This window comes from Zingiber officinale, chromosome 3B, assembly GCF_018446385.1.
Source record: "Zingiber officinale cultivar Zhangliang chromosome 3B, Zo_v1.1, whole genome shotgun sequence".
Classification (NCBI taxonomy): Eukaryota; Viridiplantae; Streptophyta; class Magnoliopsida; order Zingiberales; family Zingiberaceae; genus Zingiber; species Zingiber officinale.
Genome location: NC_055991.1, coordinates 83,217,152 through 83,233,915, shown reverse-complemented (window position 1 = coordinate 83,233,915; position 16,764 = coordinate 83,217,152). Strand labels below are relative to the sequence as shown.

Sequence of the window (16,764 nt, the reverse complement as noted above, 5' to 3'; positions counted from 1 at the left end):
TTTAAACTCTCTTTTAAATCATGAACATGGTTAAAAAAGGAAAGTTTTCTCAAAATTAAAATATACCTTTCAATCTACAAATAAGGAAAGATTTCAAATCTTTTCTTAATCTTTTGTAGAAAGCTATAAAAGGAAATATTTAAATTTTAAACTCTATTTTAAAACCATGGAATTCACATAAGAAAAATTTATAAATAAAATCCTTTTTAATATGATGTGGTCGGCCACATCATGCTTGGACTCCAAGCATCGGCCGGCTACCAACTTGGCTCAACCTTTGGGTCTTGGCCGGCCCTAGCTTGGGTTCCAAGCTAGCTTGGCCGGCCACCAAAGAGTAGGTAAGAAGGTGGGTATGTGGTGGGTATAAATCTATATATACAAGAGGCTACGATAGGGACCGAGAGGAGGAATTGATTTTGGTCTCCCGATGAAATTAAGCTTCCCGTGTTCGCCCCGAACACACAACTTAACTTCATCAATAATAATTCATACCACTAAAGAATTATTATTGAACTACCGCATCAATCCCAAATTACATTTTGGGCTCCTTCTTATTATGAGTGTGTTAGTCTCCCTGTGTTTAAGATGTCGAATATTCACTAATTAAATGAGTTACTAACAACTCACTTAATTAATATCTTAGTCTAAGAGTAGTACCACTCAACCTTATCGTCATATCGGACTAAGTCTACCTGCAGGGTTTAACATGCCAATCCTTATGAGCTCCTCTTGGGGACATTATCAACGTAGATCACTAGGACACAGTTTCCTTCTATAATCAACAACACACACTATAAGTGATATCATTTCCCAACCTATCAGACTTATTGATTTATCGAACTAAATCTCACCCATTGATAAATTAAAGAAATAAATATCAAATATATATGCTTGTTATTATATTAGGATTAAGAGCACACACTTCCATAATAACTGAGGTCTTTGTTCCTTTATAAAGTCAGTATAAAAAGAAACGACCTCTAATGGTCCTACTCAATACACTCTAAGTGTACTAGTGTAATTATATAGTTAAGATAAACTAATACCTAATTACACTACGATCTTCCAATGGTTTGTTCCTTTCCATCTTGGTCGTGAACTACTGTTTATAATTTATAAGATACTGATAACATGATCCTCTGTGTGTGACACCACACACTATGTTATCTACAATATAAATTAATTGAACAACTACATAAATGTAGACATTTGACCAATGTGATTCTTATTTCTAGATAAATGTTTATACCAAAAACTAGGCTTTTAGTATACATCCTAACAATCTCCCACTTATACTAAAAGACTAAGCTGCCATAAATGCTGCCATACATATGATTCCTAGCCTTTCAACATGCCCATCAAAAGATCTTGCCTTAAGGACCATAGTGAAAGGATCTATAGGTCATTACCTGATATAATCTAGGCGGCAACAACTTCTTCTCGTTTTATATGATTTCTCGTATTAGGTGGTACTTGCGCTCTATTGTGTTTACTTGCCTTATGGACTTATGGTTTCTTCGAGTTTGCTACTGCACCATTCATTATTACAAAAATTGTAATAATTCTTGGACAAACCAGAAAACATTATCTAAGTCCATCTTGAAGTTAGTGAGTCATTTTAGCTTCTATGGCTGCCTCAGAGGCTGTCATATACTTAGCTTCCATAGCGGAGTCTGAAAAAACACCAATGTTTATCACTCCTCCATAGTTATGGCTTTTACTTCCTAAAGTAAACACAAAACCCCAAGGTTGACTTATTATTATCCCTATCTGATTGGAAATCCGGATCCTTGTAACCCACAGAGATCAAATCATCTGTCTAGTAAACTAGCATATAATCTCTAGTCCCTCTAAGGTACTTTAATATATATGCTTTACGGCAGTCTAGTGTCCCGGTCCTGGGTTACTTTGATATCTGCTAACTATGCCCTGGGCAAAACAAATATCCACTCTCGTGCATAGCATACATTATGCTTCCGATAGACGAAGCATAAGGAACTGCCTTCATTTTCTCTATCTCTTTTGATGTCTTCGGAGACATCTCTTTAGATAAAGCTACTCCATGCTAAAAAGTTAAGAAACCTTTTTTGGAGTTTTGCATGCTTAAAACGAGCAAGGATTGTTTCGATATATGAAGCTTGGGATAAGTAAAATATATTCTTTTCTTGCGATCCCTTTGATCCCAAGAATATATGTATTCTCCCAAGTTCTTCATATTGAATTGTTTGGACAGCCATACTCTTACTTCTGACAACACTTTGATATTGTTTCCAACTATCAAAAAATATTATCTACGTATAGTACAAGAAATACCACCACGTTTCCATCACACTTCTTGTATACACAAGATTCATTCGGTTATTAAATAAATCCATAGATCTGGACTACTTTATTAAACCAAATGTACCAAGACCTTGAAGCTTTACTTCAGTCCATAGATTGCTTTTAAGGACCAGCTTTTAGGGGGCCTTCGTTTTCTCATACATCCATTCATCTCCTCACTGAGCCGCTACTTTGGTATTTTTTCCTCTCAATTTGCTCCCAACTTTTCCAGGGCTGTATGTGGCACCATCATTCTATGCCGCATATATCAAATCCTCTTGACTGTTCAACTATTCCATCATTTTTATTCCTTCAAACGTTCTGAGCCAGGGGTATTCATGGTACAGGCTAGACCTGGTTTTAAGTTCTTTTCTGATATACCCTCTTCCAACAAAGGTTGGAAATCTCGCTTTTTATTCATTAGATCACCTAACCCCTTGGTCGAGCCGACCCAATGGCGCTCGGACATTCCTACTACCCTCCCTGTGCACCAACATCAGTCCTCCTGCGACGCTGCTTCAGAAAAACTACAAGGCGTGAGCGTTAGCTTGTCTATAATACTTTTAAAAGGCTTTTTGTATCTTTTCGGGCTCAGCCCAGTTCCTGCGGAGATAGGGGCTCCCTTGGGTAAGACCCCATTTTCCTCCTTACTATTCTTCGCTAATTGAGGTATCTGTCTTTCCCTTTGTAGAGGCTGCCATGCTCCGGGCTTATTCCTCCAATATAAAGCACCAATCTCTCGTCGTTTTGAGAGGCGTAAGCTTGGAGCTTAAACAAGGCTTGACAGCTTCCTCACAGTCTGCCCCTCTTGCCTCGCCGTCTGCCCCACCTGCGCCAGCTCAGGAGGAGGCTCCCCCAACTCTTCCCCTGGATGCTGCTCCTGCGGAAGACCTTGCCACCTTGGAACAGGCCGAGGAAGAGCGAGCTGCTTCTCCCCCTGCTAAACGATTACGGCTCCAGCGCAAAAAGAAGAGGGTTATTCCAGCGATTCAGGAGTCTCCTCCACCTCTTCCTTCTGGCCATCGCTCAACTGCAACTTCTCATTCTTCAGAAGCTAGGGCTGTTACTCCCAATCGGGAGATTGCCTTAGGGCCAGAGGTTCCCATCCTGTCGCCCCGAATATCCGCCCTGACACCCGGTCGGGATCTATCTCCCGAGAAGGCCACTCTTCCCGCTCAGGTTTTCTCTCCCGGGCAGATCCCTTTTCTTGTAATCGAACAACCCGGGAGTTTTGCTACTTTATCGGCCTCGCTTCCGGTAGCTGCTTCGGCTTCCACTTCTTGACCCAGGGGGGAGATCTCCAAAAAATATGCCTTCACCGCCTCCTGGCGCCTGCCCTCCTCCACCGCCTCCTGGCGCCTGCCTCCTCCACTGAGCCTGATGACGCCAAAGAAGCTGCAGAAGATGCTCCTTCTGCTGTCGGCCTGGTTCAGTTACAGGGCGAGTTAGCCACGTCCTGGAGGGCAGGCAACCGGAAATTTTGGAACAATCCGCCGTTGGAAGGGATGGACCAAGCTTCCCGCTAGATAGTTTCTGTGAGTTTTCTCTTATCAAGGCTCTTCCTCGGGAATTTCTTATAATCCTTCCTTGTATGCTACATGCAGGCCTGTTCTGCCAGCCTAAGTGTGATTCAACATGCCGCCCACTTGCAGAGGGAGAATGAAGTATTGAATGCTCGTCTTCAGGAGTTGGAGTTGCCGCTTACTCCCCGGGATCCACTAAACCGGACCCCCGGGGACCTGGCGGGGTATCTACGCTTGATTGGGGAGTCTGCAGAGTCCGCCCGAAACATCTCCCACGTAGCTTTTGACAAGATAAAGATCTTGGAGGCGTCTCTGCAGACCAGCGAGTCCAAACTGGCTTCTGAGGTGGAGAGGCGTCGCTCGCTGGTAGTTGAGTTAAATGAGAAGGACGCCCGGTTGACCACCATATCCTCCGATCTGAAGAGTCTACAAGAAACCCAAGAGGCTCTTCAGAAAAGTTTAACAGATGTCCAGGGTCAGCTAACTTCTAGTGTCGACTGGGAGAGAGCCCTCCAAAGTCGCTGGGAAGCCAGCCAGACCACCCTCCAATCAATGCAAGCCGATCTTTTGAAAGCTCAAGAGAATGCTTCCCAAAGTCAAAAAGATTTGACTTTGGCCCGAGCTGATGCTGAGAAGGCCCGGACAGAGCTGGCCAATTATCAAGCATGAGAAGCTGATCGTCTAAGAGCATATAGGTTATCCTACGTCTCATCTCCTTTCTTCCTGAGGAAGATTGGAGGTTTGATGAACCTTATGCTATGCTGTGGCGCGGCCGGCGGGGCTCGTCAAATGTTTGAGCAGGATCTGCTTCGCTCCGCCCCTTCAGAAGACTTCTTGGATACCGCTCGCCTGATGAACGAGCTTCCGGCCGGGTCACTTCCTTCCTTCAAAGATGACGACGACTTATTTCTCCTTCCTAATCCTCCTGCTGATACTGAGCCTTGATGTGGCACTGTATTCTGAACTTTAATGTAAAAATGAAACTACCAAACTTTCGCTCAAACTATTTACTTTGTAATTTCGGATTTGTCTTTGCCTTGGACTATTTAACCCTCTTATAATATGTTGACCTTCTTATGATATGACATGACTGCTTGTCTTCGATCTTCCCTTAGCTCGTTAGCTTCTTATCAGTTGCTTGGTATGCTTCCCTTACCCCGACCTGTTTTCCTTGCCTTTTTCTGCTGACCGCTCAACTTGGCTTAGCAAATCACCTCGGTCTGCGTTTATATCCCGACCTGTTTAACTTACCTTTTTCTGTCGACTGCCATGGCTCAGCCACACCCCCCGGTCTGTTCTTTCCACCATAATCCAGGTCAGGATACTTCCAGAGCAGGAAATCAAGGGTTAAGACCAGACCGGGAATTATAGAACACTTTAAGACAGTTGCGTCTTTTCTCGAAATCTATCTCCTCGTACTTCGTGCCGACATTTTTCCAGATATACCCTTGGCCGTTATTTTCAAAGAAGATCCATCGACCCTCTTTGATCTCGCCAATTATTGTGGATCGGTGGATGGTAACTGACTAAACTGCCCCTCCGCCCAGCGGCTATAAATAATCTCCTCTCGCTTTTGCCTCCCGACTTTTCACATCTTCTTCTTCTTCCCGCCTGAATCCCTTACTACTCCTGAATCCCTTACAACTGACGCCGAATTTTATAAGGATCCTTTATAAATTTGTAGTGCTCTGCGGCGTATGCGAGCTTTCCTGGTCTGCCCCTTTGTTCCACTGTTTCTTCACCCTTCGGTAGCATGAAGAAGGCACGTTCCGTTTCCAGCCTCGTCTTCGGACTGCTTTTTTCTCACCCCTATAACCTTCTGAACCGAACTGAAGGAGCAAATTCTTCTTCATTCGATTTCCCCATGAGGTAGAGTGGCCTCTGCACTGGCAATCGTCACTTCCCCCGAGCCCGCCACTGGGAGATTTTCACCTTGATACATCCTATATGGAGGCTTCCTCTCGCTTAGCGGGATGACAACTAAACTTATCACGCTTATTGTCTGAGGAACTGCTATCATATTTCCGTCTGAGCTATCTTACTCCTGAGACGCCTCACTCCCTGGGTAAGATTCTCTTCTAGTTCTTTTATAACTTCATGCGTTTTGTTTTTCTTACTGTAGCTGACCTCCTACTCTATCTTATATAGATGAGGTCTTAACTCGTGCTTCAAAGGTTCAACCTCTTCCTATAAGTGACATGGAGATAATGAGACGCGATCGAGTTATTTTAGAAAGGAGATCGCTCCCCTACTCGACCTCGACCCATGTCGGTGTGACTTCCCCTGCAAATCGCTGACCCCGTTTTCCTCACAGAGCCTCATCTACTATCCGACCTGCCTCCTCTGCTCGCCCTACTCGTCCCAGGACTGCACCTACCTCCCGGCCTGCCGCCCCTGTTCGTCCCCGGGCCCCGCCTACAGCCCGGCCTTTCACCCCGACGCCTCTTCAATCAATTAATCCTTCCCGACCAACCTCCAGCCCTGGTCGCGGCCGCGGTCGAAGGTCAGCCAATGTACCTTACGCCAACCCTGCCTTCAGAGAAGCTTTTCAGGCGGCTCGCCAGGCACGTTCTGTAAACGACCGCTTGAATCGTGATGCCCCTTCTTCTTCGCGGCGTAGGGTTCGGCTACCCTCCGAAGATTCTAACTCGGATGAATAACCTTTGGCTCAGAGACTTCGTCGCAGGGCCCCTAATCCTAGCCAAGATTCAGGTTCTTCCACTGTTCCTCCGTCTCCTGTTGCAACCGCCACTCCTCCTTCGCCTCTTATTGCAACCCCGACTCCTATCCTGAGCTAGGTAGATGCTCCTCTTGCTCCACCTGTGGTTCCGACCGAGCCTATGCCAGCTCAACCCTCCACCTCGCAACAGCCTCCGAACACTGAAGCTGGCCCCTCGCATCGCCCTTCACCAGCTACCTCACCTCCAGAGCCTTCTCAGGTGCCCCCTTCAACTCCTTCTGGGTCAGCTGCTGGGCCTTCCCAACCACCACCACCTGTTCCTCTCTATTATTGTACCACTTCTCCTTCCCACCAGCTCCTTGACAATGAGAGGTCATTTGGCCACTTTGTGGGAAGAAAGTATGCATTAGATGGAACTCTTGCCGCCCCTTGTCCAGATGGATAGATTCTCAGAGCTGTATATCAAGGTAAGCTTCCATGATTGATTACCACAGCTATTATCCTTCCCATTCTTATCATATGTTTCTTTTATGTCCCAGGCATGTGCAGAGTCCTGATAATAAACCAGTCCTTCCATGCTGTTCATCATCAAAATAAGGTGCTGCGGGATATGGTAGCAGAATTGGAGCTCCAATTAAATGACCCTGCGCAGGCTAGTCATGCCCTGAGAGCTGAAATAAAGGATCTGACCAGAAAGAAGAACCATCTGGAAGTATCCCTAGTGCATACTAACCACAAGCTTAAGGGTCTACAAGAAGAAAAAAGCCAGGTCGATGTCGTGCACCAGCAAAACATGGATCAACAAGCTTTGGAGCATCAGCGAGCTATTGACCAGTTGACTCAGAAGCTGCGTGCTGCCGAAACTTTAGCACAAGAGCAGGGCAAGAAACTAAAATCCCAAGCGGCCCAATTAACGTCTCAAGTGGCAGAACTTCTGACAGCTCGGACCGAACTGGCTCAGGCCCGGGCTACTGCTGAAGGAGTATCTACAACCCTGACTATTTATAAGGAAGGGGAGAATGATCGATGCAAACAGAGCCGCGACCTGTACCTGCGTTCTCCAGAGTTTTGTACACAAGCAGGACAGCGTTTCTCCACATCTGTTATATATGGTGCGGCCGGGGCTCTACGACAACTTTACGAACAGGGCTACTTAAAATCAGCCCCTCCTTCCGAGTTTTTAGACCATGATCGGATCCTTAAAGAGATCCCGGATGACATTTTTTCTCCCTTCAAATGATCCTTATTCACCGCCTGTACATAATGTAACTTAAAGACTTCCTATGAAACTTTATTTCTTTTCTTAATGCACATCCATTTGCACTTTGAAGTTTACTTTACTAAAATTTCTTAGTTTGTCGAAAGAAATATTAGGATATACAATTTCTGCTTTAACATATCCTCTTATTGCCCCATCCGGTCTACTTTTAGCCCCGACTTGTTATCCCGACCTGTCAAACATTTGTCAACCCGGTTTCTTCTTCTTTATATGACTCTTTAAACTCGGTAAGGTCGCAAGTAGTTAGCACTCCAAGGTCGATCTAACATTTTGCCCTGATTATCCTGCAAATAATAAGCTCCGGATGATAATTTCTTGATAACTTTGTAAGGCTCATCCCACTACGGTGCTAACTTGGCCACATCTCCCACAGGCTTAACTTGCTTCCAGACCAGATCTCCTTCCCCAAAGAATCGAGGAATCACTCTTCTGTTATAATTTTGCCTCATTCTTAGTCGATAGGCCTCCAGCCGAGCTGCCATCTAGTCGCGGGTTTCACTAATGAGATCCAGTTCAGCCAACCGTCGCTCTGCATTTCCTTCATCGTATAATGTCCTCCTGATTGATGGCACTCCAATTTCTTTGGGTACTACCGCTTCGTTGCCATAAACCAGATGGAATGGTGTCAGACCGGTGTTTTCTTGGGGTGTTGTACGATAAGCCCATAGGATGCTTGACAACTCCTCTACCCAGTTGCCTCCCACATGATCCAGCTTAACCTTCAGCTCTCGTACTATTTCTCGATTGACCACCTCGGTCTAACCATTGCTTTGTGGGTATGTCACTGAAGTGAAGGCCTGCATTATGCCAAACCCCTTGCACCAGGCCTGGATTTTTTGCCCTTGAAATTGCCTTTCGTTGTCGGACACCAATTTGTGCGGAATACCGAACCTGCAAAGAATGTTCTTCCATAGAAATTGGATGACGACATCTTCTGTGATCCTGGCCAGGGCCTCTGCTTCCATCCACTTAGAGAAATAATCCACTGCCACCAATAAGAAACGTCTCTGACTCGGAGCCATCGGAAATGGTCCCACAATATCCATGCCCCATTGATCAAAAGGACACGAGACTATAGATGTTCTTAGCAGAGCCGTCAGTCGATGTGTTAAATTTTGATGTTTTTGGCAGGACAGGAAAGTATTTACTAGCTTGTGAGCGTCCCTCTGCAAAGTAGGCCAGAAATACCCGGCCAGGAGTACCCTGCGAGATAATGTCCGACCGCCTACATGACTGCCACAACATCCCAGATGTATTTCTTACAAGGCCTGGTCTGCCTCCTCTATACCCAAGCATTTGAGTAAGGGTCTAGAGAAGGACCTCTTGTAGAGCTAATCCCCGATCATGACATAAGCATAAGCTTGCTTCCTGACCAGCCATGATTCTTCTGAGTCAGCCGGTAAGATACCATGCCTAAGATAGCTGATCATGGGCACCCACCAATCAATAGTTGCTTCCCTATTATTTTGTAAATCTATCTGAGCTATAAGGAAGATTTGTGCCGTTGACCGGTCCAACACCCAAGTGGTTAAGGAACTGGTCATCTTTGCTAGCTCATCTGTCTTCTCATTCTCCGCCCTGGGGATCTTGGTTACTGTGATTTCTGTAAATTCCTCTTTCATCTTCTCATAAGCTTCTCGGTATACTTGTAATTTATCACAATTTATCATAAAGTTGCCGGCTACTTGCTGAGTTACTAGCTGGGAATCTGAATAAATGATTACCCGGGCTGCCCCTACGTGTCGGGATGCTTGCAGTCCTGCCAACAAAGTCTCGTATTTTGCTTCATTGTTGGTGGCTCAGAAATTCAATCGGACAGACAATTGGAGTATATCCCCTTGGGGAGATATCAATAAGACCCTAACCCCCGCTTCCTTGATGAGTGGCCAATCCATCCACGAAGACCTTCCAGGTTTCTTCAGAGCTGGTCTGATGAATTTCTGTTAAGAAGTCTGCCAAGGCCTGTGTCTTAATGATTGTGTACGGTTGGTATTGTATGTCATATTCTCCTAACTCCGTCGCCCATTTGATAAGCCAGCCTGCAACTTCTACATTAGTCAGGGCTCTTCCCATGGTGCTATTGGTCAGAACTGTGATAGGATGTGCTAAGAAGTGGGTTCTTAACCGCCGAGCCATAAGGACCAATCCATAAACCAACTTCTCGAGGGTCGTGTATCGAGACTCGACCCCTTTAAATAGATGACTGAAGAAATATACTGGTCGTTGTATATTATCATGTTCTTTAACAAGCACAGCCCCTACGACCTCGGGGGTGGCGGATAAGTATGTAGGTGCAGCGGAGGCCGGCAAGAGGAGGGTGAATTGCTTCTGAAAAAATAAAAACTATACCCTCCTCGGAATTTTCAACTCAAAAGTGAAATAGCAATAATTAAATATCAGAAGTAAAGAAACAGAACTGAAAAGGAACTCAGAAGTTAACCTGGTTACAACCAAGAGGGTTGTTAATCCAGGGCGATGAAAAGTGCACTCGAAAACGTCTCCTTCTCTGAAGGCGGAGAAGCCTTTTACACTTTGGAAGCTTAGAATTATTGCTAGGAAAGACTACACAGTTGATTGCTTGAGTTGTTGTTTATTTCCTAACTCCAGGGGTCTTTATATAGCTCCTGGAAAGTCTATCCCGAGGGTCTAAGGCGCCTCCAGCTCGGTCAGCGGATAAAACTTTATCCGTAGCGCAAACGATCACTTTTGACCAGTTGAAGGCGCCTTCATCAAGGCTGAAGGCACCTTCAATCTTGAGGCGCCTTCAAGGCAGATGGAGGCGCCTCCAGTAGTGGCTTAAGGTGCCTTAAGCTCTATTTCCAACATCCTTTCGCCTTGCTTTGACTTCCGTAGCTCCATGCGATTAGGTGATTTCGGCCAACCGAAATAGGGCTCACTCGAACCCAATTTCCGGCCTTCCTCGAGCAGGCTTCTGTCCGGCTTCTCGTCCCTCAAACGCCGCGCATGTTCTTCTCGTCCACCGGAGTACTCTTCCGCAGCTCTCCCGTCCTTCGGACGCACCGAGCCCGTCGGCTTCCTTCCCATGCCGTCCTTCTCACTAGCTGCGTCTTTCGCTCGACTTCCTGCGCTCCTAAGCTCCTGCACACTTAGACACAGGGATCAAACACAAAGAAGGACCTAACCAACTTGGTTGATCACATCAAAACACCCACGGGGACTAACAAAGTAGACCCACAATGGTTCTCCAACAACCGGCTTGAATAAAGACGGCAGAGCCTCCAAATACTTCTTCAGCTCCTCGAAAGCTCGGGTACATTCTTCATCCCATTAGAACTTGGAGGCCTTCCTGAGCAATTTGAAGAAAGGAGCAGCCCGTTCTGCAGATCTGGAAATGAATCTTGACAGGGTTGTTATTCTGCCGACCAGCTTCTGCGTTTCGTTTAAATTCTAGGGAGCCTGCATATCGCGTAGTGCCTGAACCTTTTCTGGATTAGTTTCTATTCCCCGCTCGGTCACCAAGTAGCCCAAGAATTTTCTTCCTTTAGCCCCAAACAAGCATTTCAAGGGGTTCAGCTTCAACCCATATTGCCAGAGAGTTTTGCAGGTTTCTTCTACATTCTTGATCAGGTTCACGGCTAAAGGGGACTTGATGAGTATATCATCCACATAAGCCTCCACATTGCGCCCGATCTGCTCCCGGAAGATTTTGTCCATCATTCTTTGGTATGTGACTCCTGCATTCCTGAGACCGAAGGGCATGCCAGTATAACAGAAGGTACCATCAGCCGTAATGCAACTAACCTTTTCTTGGTCCTCCACCGCTAAAGGTATCTGATGATACCCTTGGTATGCATCCAGCATGCAGATCCTCTCGCGGCCAACAGTGGAATCCACCATCTGATCGATCTGGGGCAGAGGATAGTAATCCTTGGGACTAGCTCGGTTGAGATCTCGGAAGTCTATGCATACCCTCCACTTATTGTTGGGCTTCTTTACTAAAACCACATTAGAGAGCCAAGATGGGAACTGCACTTCTCGAACGTGGTCTGCCTTCCTGAGCTGATCCACCTCAGCTTTAATTATTTTATTCTGGTCGGTCGAGAAGTTTCTTTTTTTTTGCTTGACCGGTCGAGAGTCCGGCAGTAGATGTAACTTGTGCTCTGCTACCTCAGGCTTGACCCCAGATAACTCCTCTGTAGACCAGGCGAAGACATCCCGGTTACGGATCAAGCATTGGACTAATTCTTCCTTGAGAGGAGAAGGAAGGTCGCTTGACAAGTGAGTTAGACTTTCAGGTCGTTCAACGTATAGTTGCATCTCCTCCCAGGGGATGGGTTCTTCAGCCATAGGCGCAGGTTCTTCTTGGACAGCATGAACGCCCCCATCTTGCATCCTTTGATTCTTCCTGGCCTCTACCCGTACCATATCAATGTAGCATCGGCGAGAGACCCTCTGCTCTCCCTTGACTTCCCCGACTTGTTCGCCAACGGGGAATTTGATTTTTTGATGAAAGATAGAAACAGCGACCCTAAATTCATACAGGGCGGGCCTGGTGCGCACTAATGGCTCGGTGCCCAAAGATATGACCAGTTTAATCTGACCCATTGGCTTCACCTCATTGCCTGTAAATCCATATAGAGACGTAGCCATCGGCTGGAGTTCAGTGGCATCGATCTGCATCTCCTCGAATGCAGTTCTGAACAGAATATTGACCAAGCTCCCGGTGTCAATGAAAACCCGGGCCACTCGGCTGTTGGCGATAATGGCTTTGATGATAAGGGCATCGTCATGAGGCAGCTCCAGACCTTCCAGGTCTGCCGGCCCGAAGCTGATAACAGGGCCAGAAGCCTACTCCTGGCTGCATCCAACAGTGTGAACCTCCAAGCGATGCACATGTGACTTTCGGGCTCTCCCCGAATCTCCATCAGTTGGACCTCCAGAGATCATGCCAATCTCTCGGACGGCGGCGTTGCCTCTATTCTCGGCTTCCAGCGCTCCTTCTGGCTCTTCCCCTGACCGGGTTGATGAGTACTGGGTCCTGCTAGGTTGGAGCGAGGTTGCCTGGCCTGTCCAGCTGCGGCTCGTTGTTCTTCCATCATCTTGATTACTTGGGGAGCTAGCTCGGGCGGCGGTAAGCCTCAGTCTACAGCCTGCTTGGAGTCCCGAGCAAACTGGAAACAATGATTAGTATCATGAGTACGAGATTGATGATAGGTGCAGTACCGAGTGTTCTATGGTCCAAGTTGGGGAGCATGCACAGCTGCGACTCGGGGAGCCGGTCTAACCTCCGGCCTGGGATGGAAGGTAGATCGGGCTTCTCGAGCGCGCGGTAGAGGTTGAGGAGGTGGTTGAGGCACCCTTCTTTTCGGCTTATTGGTAGAGGGAGGTGGTCTTTCGACTTTCCTCCAGGCCGCCTGTGCTTCTTCTACTTTGATGTAGCAGGTAGCTTTTTCCACCATCTCATCAAAATTCCGAGCGAGATTTTTGATGAGATCTCTAAAGAATTCTCCTTCTCCTAACCCATGAGAGAAGACGCTCATCAGAATCTCCGAAGTGGCGGTGGGGACATACTGTGCCACTTGATTGAAGTGGTTGATATAACTTCTTAAGGGCTCGGTCGGCCCTTGCTTAAGAGCGAAAAGACAGTGATCCGTCTTCTGATATTTTTTACTGCTGGCAAAACGACGCAGGAAGGCCGTCTTGAAATCCAAGAAATAGGTGATGAATCCTTGTGGTAACCCATCAAACCATTTTAGTGCCGAACCAGCTAGAATATTCAAGAAAACTCGACACTTGATAGCATCACTATATTGGTGCAACAGGGCTGCATTTTTAAACTTACGTAAATGCTCTTCCGGGTCTTTGCTCCCGTCATACTCCTCGATCGACGGAGCCCTGTAGCCCTTAGGTAACTTCTCGTTCAGAATCCTGGCCGAGAAAGGTACTCTCTTGTCCGGATCTTCCGGGAATACTTCTGGTGTGATGGGAGCCTTCCCTTTCTTCGAGTCTCAGGGCAAGAAACTCTCAGCCATGGAGACTTGAGGTTGTTCTTTCTTAAGGCTGAGGTCATGGGGTCCTGGCTCATAATACCTCATATCAGGCTCGCGATAAGGAACCTGAGGAAACCCCTCAGGTTGTTTTCTCTTAGAACCCTGATCCGAAACAGGGACAGGTTCCTTAGAAGCTTAAATAGGAGTTTGGCGGGGTCGCGAGACAGTCGCTTGCTTTTTGGAGGCTGCTCACCTCTTGGCCTCCTTGAAGAGCTCATATTCTCCTGCGGTCATGGTGACGTTGATACGGCCAGACTCCTCCATCTTCACGTTCTGGAATAGGTTGTCGTGTTCCCATAGACGGCGCCAAATTTGATCCCGTCCGGAAGCTGCGTCGGATGAAGGCGGGCCTTGATGTACTGGAAGTTGACGGAAAGTCGCCGAATCATCGGATCTACCTGGCACCCCCCGGAAAGGTTCGCACGGGCGGCTGACGAAGGAAGATGACCAGGACAATGATACTGCGGCTCTGCGCACACTCAGACAAGCCCACGAGTCGTCAGAGACTAGAAACCAGGGAAAAAGTCCCCGAGTCAGGCCCTCCGATGCTCAAGTCAGGTACTTTTTCTCCTGAAAGCATAGAGAAAGGACGAAAAGTAAAGACGAGTAAGAAATGACAAGTGAGCGTACCTACATAAAAGACAAAGCATCCCTTTTTATACTGCAACGGAAGTTTCTGGGTCTGACGGATGTCAGGGAATATCGGCTGTCAGGCTTTGTCTGGCGGTGAATGGCACGCGACACCTCCTCATAAGCTGGCGACATAACCAAAGGAGTAATGAGCCCCGACTGTTAGCATATTCCCTGACACACTGATTATTCTATGACAAGTAGTTACGATTCCCTTGCTTATTTGTCTTGTAGTGCCTGGATGCCCGGTTTGCATTCCGCGGTATGTACTCCGACCTGCTTCTATATGTTGTTATCCACACTTCGTACGTCCCGACCTGTACGCCATGCCTGTATCCCGACCTGCTTCTGTCTGCTATTATCTATGGCTTGTTCGTTTTGACCGGCACGCCCAGGTCTGTCTCCTGATTTGCTTCTGTCCGCTATTCTCCATGGCATGTATGTTCCGACCTGCACGCTCAGGTCTGTGTCCCAACCTGCCTCTGTGGCTATCCATGGCTTGTCCGTTCCGACCTGCATGCCCAGGTCTGTATCTCGACCTGCTTCTGCTGTTATTCATGGCTTGTACGTTCCGACCTATACGCCATGTCTGTATCCAGACCTGCTTCTGTCCGCTGTTATCCACGGCCTGTACGTTCCGACCTGGACGCCAGGTCTGTATCCCGACCTGTTTCTGTCCGCTGTTATCCATTGCCTGTACATTCCGATCTGTACGCCAAGTCTGTGTCTTGACCTGCCTCTGTTGTTATCCATGGCCTGTATGTTCCGACCTGTACGCTAGATCTGTATCCCGACCTGCTTCTGTCCGCTGTTATCCACGGCCTGTACGTTCCGACCTGTACCCCAGGTTTGTTTCCTGATCTGCATTCGTTTACTGTTATCCATTGCTTGTACGTTCCGACCTGTACAACAGGTCTGTTTCCCCACCTGCCTCTGTCTACTGTTATCCATGGCTTGTACGTCCTGACCTGTACGCCAGGTATGTTCTTACGGCAGGGGCCTTCTTTCCTTTACCTTTACCTGGCTTGTGGGCTCAGTCCTCAGCTGTACTTGGCCCGTGGGCCCGGTCCTTGATCGCTATCAAGGTTGGCTCTTGTCCGACTTATAATCCTATCCTTTAACCGCCGTGTCAGCTGAGACTTTGACCCTGGTCACGCAAGCTTGACTTCTGACCTCCACATAAGCTGGACTTCTGACCAGCCACGAAGGCTGAACTTCTGACCTCCACGTAAACTTGATTTCTGACCTCTACGTAAGCTGGACTTTTGACTAGCCACGTAAGCCGGACTTCTGACCAGCCACGAAGGCTGGACTTCTGACCCTCCTGTGGTCTTGACTCCTAACCACATCATCTTATTGACCCCACAATAATGCACCGTATCAGCGACCATTCTCTTATAGTTTTTCCAGAAACGCAACTATAGTGGTATGTAAATGACCTAAATTCTCTTGAAGGGAAAAATGTCAAGGTGATGAAATACTTACCTAACTAGGCACATCCAGCTTGTGATGCTTTCATTGATATAGGGCATATCAACTGCTATCCAGATTTATACCGTCATGGTGTATGTGTCAAGGCTTTAAACTTCTATTGATGGGTAGTTCTAGTATTCTGCATCACTACCATCTACCAGCCACTATAGTTCAGGCCCATCAGCTTATTCATACCAAAGTATGATAATTGATTCCTGCTTTCCGTTTCAGATTATCTGTCTGTACAAGACGAATGTGTTCTTCCTATAACTTTAGATGAACTTTGCTTCTGGTAGAATCCTTGCCCAATTTTGTTAGTTGGATGTTGAACATTGCAATGCTTTTTCACAGATCGGTGGCGGGAGCTTGAGGATTTATAAGCACGAAGTTCAAGAAAAAATCTTGGAAATTGTTGGCATTCCTCACAAACAGGTGAAGTTTAATTATATATTCTTTAAGGATCTTCCTGTGTGTGTCCATTTTTTCCCATCAGGATTGGCAGATATATATATTCTTAAGGATGTTCCTGCTAGACAATATGATATGAATTGACCAACACTTTAATACTTGATGTATTAATGAATTGATTGATAAAATAGGTAGGCGAATGACTTTCAATTTGATTGCAAAGAACATTTGACTCTAGAAATCCCTACTATACACTACATGCTGATATCATAAATTGGTTGCCTTTTGTATGTAAAAGCTAATGCCGCCATGCTCAATTGGTGTTGTTTGCGCCTGTGACATTTTGAACCCAATTATGGTTACTTTCAATTGGATATAACCTAACTGCTTGCTTCTTATCTTGCAATAACCATTAACTAGTTCTCACGGTAATCGGTA

General features: G+C 46.6%; 1 long non-coding RNA gene across 1 annotated transcript in view; it reads left to right on the top strand.

Annotated features, from left to right (window-relative positions):
* LOC121968404 overlaps window positions 1–16,350 on the top strand; it is a 41,064-nt gene extending 24,714 nt beyond the window's left edge. The window contains exon 4 of the long non-coding RNA XR_006108128.1: window positions 16,270–16,350. This is a non-coding gene — a long non-coding RNA (uncharacterized LOC121968404). The remainder of the gene's footprint in view (window positions 1–16,269) is intronic.
* The last annotated feature ends 414 nt before the right edge of the window (window positions 16,351–16,764 follow it).